This window comes from Mustelus asterias, chromosome 7 (assembly GCF_964213995.1).
Source record: "Mustelus asterias chromosome 7, sMusAst1.hap1.1, whole genome shotgun sequence".
Classification (NCBI taxonomy): domain Eukaryota; kingdom Metazoa; phylum Chordata; class Chondrichthyes; order Carcharhiniformes; family Triakidae; genus Mustelus; species Mustelus asterias.
The window spans coordinates 24,446,468-24,450,313 of record NC_135807.1 but is presented as its reverse complement, the minus strand read 5'-3'; positions in this window follow the sequence as shown (position 1 = coordinate 24,450,313).

The following is a 3,846-nucleotide window of genomic DNA, read 5'->3' as shown; positions in this document are numbered from 1 at the left end:
AGATAAGAACGCGTATTTTAAACCACAGGCTCAAAATCCACACACACACACACACAGTTAAACAGCGATGGACTAAAGGATCCTCTTCCCATTTCCCCCTCCCCTGGGTTACAGTAATCTATGACTGGTTATCTTCAGTTCCTGGCACGGTGCACTGAGATTTTTTTCTCTCTCTCGTTTTAACACTTCTGTTTTCGTTAATTAGCGCAGAGTCGATTCGCTGCAGAGTGATTCCGATATTTCCCACAACTCAAAAACTGCACCTTCGCCGCATCGCCCGCCACCACGCTCGCTCAGCCAAAAGCCCCGCCGAGCTCAGGGTAGCAGTCTCATTAACCCACCTTCCGAAAAGGTGGAGTTCTCGGAATAGACACTCAGCTCACTTCAACTATTTTGTAGCTATTTAGTTAAAAATATCCCCTACAAATGGACTTTAAACCACCAGAGTTTCCGAGTTAACTACACCGATGTGTTTTGTTTTAAGCAGTGCCACACTTTGCTCCAATTTCCTAAATAATGGTGTTCCTGACACTGTGATTTTGCATTGTTCCACACTGTCCATCACTCCTCAAGTCCTCGGTGCACGATGTGTAAGTATCCTGGACATGGGAGAGCGAGAGAGAATACACACAGATAAATAACTTGTATAAATCGCCTTCTCTGCAGCACCATCCTTACCTCCAAGTATCTAAAGTGGACAATTGCACTTTTTTTTTCCCCCACACGCTCCGGTACAATCACCAAAAAAGAACAGCTCCAGGTTTTTTTTCAAAGCAGGGTAAATTATAAAGCGGTGGCGACCATAATCAGCGACTGGGGTACACCTACAACACACATACACACAACACAGGCGCCGGCAGCAGTGAAGATTTCGAGGGGGTTTCGGTTTGCAAGTAAAAGGGCGAGGGATGTCACAGACGGATTGTCCTCCTGATAGATCCCGAGCGAAAAGAAAAATCGAAATGTGTAACAGTCAACAGCCAGGGAGTTTAGATCCGAGGAAAGGAAGACTCCTTACTGCTCCTCCCGAGTGTGCAGACACTGGCTTTTTGTATATCCTTCTGGTAAAGTAATGTGATGTAGGAAGGGAGGGAAGAGGGGGGTGGAGGGGTGGCTGGGGAGGAGAGGGAGGGGGGTGAAAGTAGTGTGGTGATGTTGCAAAAAAAAAAGATCTGTCAAGACGTCCGGCTCTCCTCTTGATGTCCCACCTACTGAAGGCAGCGCTTTGGAGCCGGGAGTGTATTAGTTACTTACGTCAGGCTCTGACCAGCTTTCCTGATCAGAGGGAGAGCTCTTACCGCCCCCCCCCCCGCCCCCCCCCCCTCCAAAAACAAAACACATCGAGGAATCGAGCTGATCTGAGGCACCCAGCACCAAGGAAGCTCCTCTTCGCCAGACACTTCCATTCTCTGCTGCATTAACCTGACACCGCAATCCCATTCTATTTATTAACGTGGGTGCCAGCCTCGAAGGAATCACATTGCATCGCCCAGGCAGCGACACCGCCTGGGTCTGAAGTCGCCTTTTCCACACTTCTGTCTGATTCCCCGTGTTGCAGCATGCGGACATCGAATGGAAATCACTTTTGAGTTTAATGGATTGGGTTTAAACATCGGAACCAGCAAGACTTGGGGGGGGGGGGGGGGGCAATCTACTTGAATTCTGTTCTTTATCCACCACCTGTATGGTTTTTGAATGAGAGTGCAATATAATTGAATATTGCAATGTTGTTGGAGTTTATGTGAATCACACGTCCGATTCCCGCTCCTATTTATTATATCATTTTATTAATGTCTGTATAGTTGTAGCTTCGGTCGGATTCTATAGACAGGGGGAAAAGATTTGAGCCAAGGTAGACTCGTGTGACTCTCTCATTGAACGCTGGATTCCTGTGTCAATCCTTTACTGTCCCTAATATAATTATATTATAAATGTTTTCATTATATTAATAAAGATTCGCCAGAATTCTCGAGCTAGCCTCATTCGCCTCTCTCTTCAGCATCTCTGACTGAGACACCATGCTCCCTTCCGGCCACATCCTACCTCTCCTGGGTTTTAACAGAATCAAGCTACTGTACTGAGTGCAACTGGCAGGTAATGTTCACTCCCCATCTGCACATCGCACCCGTCCCTCTCACTGTTCAAGCACTCACTCAAAAGGAATTCCATCCATTTGTATTTTAGCGAATCCTCAAAGTTAAGCCAGCTCCGCCCCGCTTTAATACATATTTATTTCTGGAAGTCATCGCCCCCTCTGTTCTTTTGTCAACTGGACTGAGCAGACTGGACCTGAAGCATCGCTCTAAATATCATTTTGCAATATGTCAATGTCTCGCATCGACTAGCTCCCCGCGTCTCTGCTTGGAAACACACTGACTGGCGGGGAGCTGGCTGCTATACCGTGTCTCCAACTGACCGGGGCGACTTGTATCTTTGCTTTAAGTGTATATAATCAGCATAAATTCAATGTGTCTGGACTCGATTCCGAGCTCAGCATTATTTTACACGCCGGCGTTAGGTTTCTGAAGGCATGCATTTGTTTTCTGTTGAAGGATAGGCGCAGTTTTAAATTGCTCCCTTGGTGGGGGTCCAGTATGAAAGGGAAGCTTGTATTTATTTCTAACGCCCGGAAGGTCATGGACCTTGAAGCTCTTGCCCTCTTCACGGACGCTGTCCGGCTTGCTGGCTGTTTCACCATTTTTCCCAAGGTGCTGACATTTTCGCCTGTCCCTTTTCGCACCCACCCCCCTCCTCCCCATGTAGCCAAACAGCGGGGCTGGTGGGGTGGGGGAAGAGAGAGAATCCGATGGAGCTTGTGCAAAAGCTTGTACAATGTTCCCAAGCCCCCGCTCTCTGATATGGGGGATGGGGTTGTGAACTGTTGATCCGCCTTGTCTGACGACGAGGGAGAGCAGCCGCTTGATGGCACTTTGGTTTCCTCCAAAATTGTTCGGAGATCCGCTGGCTTCTTCACAACCCAGGCGAACAGAACAGCAATTTCTCAAATCCTATCTTCTCGCACTTTGATTCGAGCAACACAGCGGCCACAAATTCAGATCGACCATCCAACTCATTGGGCTTGTCTAGATTTTTTTGTGAAGGATCAGAGGTAGATGTGGCGGCTTTTAAAAAACATTTACGGAATGTGGGGGTCCAGAATTTTCTGCCCATCCCTAATTACCCTCCATTTCAGAGGCAACCACATTACTGTGGACCAAAATACTGGAAAATCACAGCAGGTCTGATAGCATCTGTGGACATGATCTGGAGATGCCGGTGTTGGACTGGGGTGGGCACAGTCAGAAGTCTCACAGCACCAGGTTAAAGTCCAACAGGTTTATTTGGAATCACCAGCTTTCCTGAGCTCACCTAATGAAGGAGCAGCGCTCTGAAAGCTGGTGATTCCAAATAAACCTGTTGGACTTTAACCTGGCGCTGTGTGACTTCTTACTGTGAGCATCTGTGGAGAGAGATTAGAGCTAACGTTTCAAGTCTGGATGATCCTTGTTAGAGCTGTCAGACCTGTTGAAATTTTCCAGGATCTTCTGTTTTTGTTTCAGATTCCAGCATCTGCAGTATTTTGTCTTCACCTCACTGTGGATCTGGAGTCACCAGTGGTGTAGCTCGAGGGGGTGCAGGGGGAGCGACCGCTCCCCATGAGCACATTCTTCAAAAGTGGTGCCTTTTCAACAGGGTGTTCCTCACGGGCCCTTCAGACCTGCAATGTGTGCTGCTAGGCTCCAGGTAATCCTTCACTTTCCTCCTCAGCACTCTCAACAGCCCAGTTATGATCAGGCTTAAGTTGCATATTTTGTTTTATCGGCATTTTGCTGATGAATGATATCA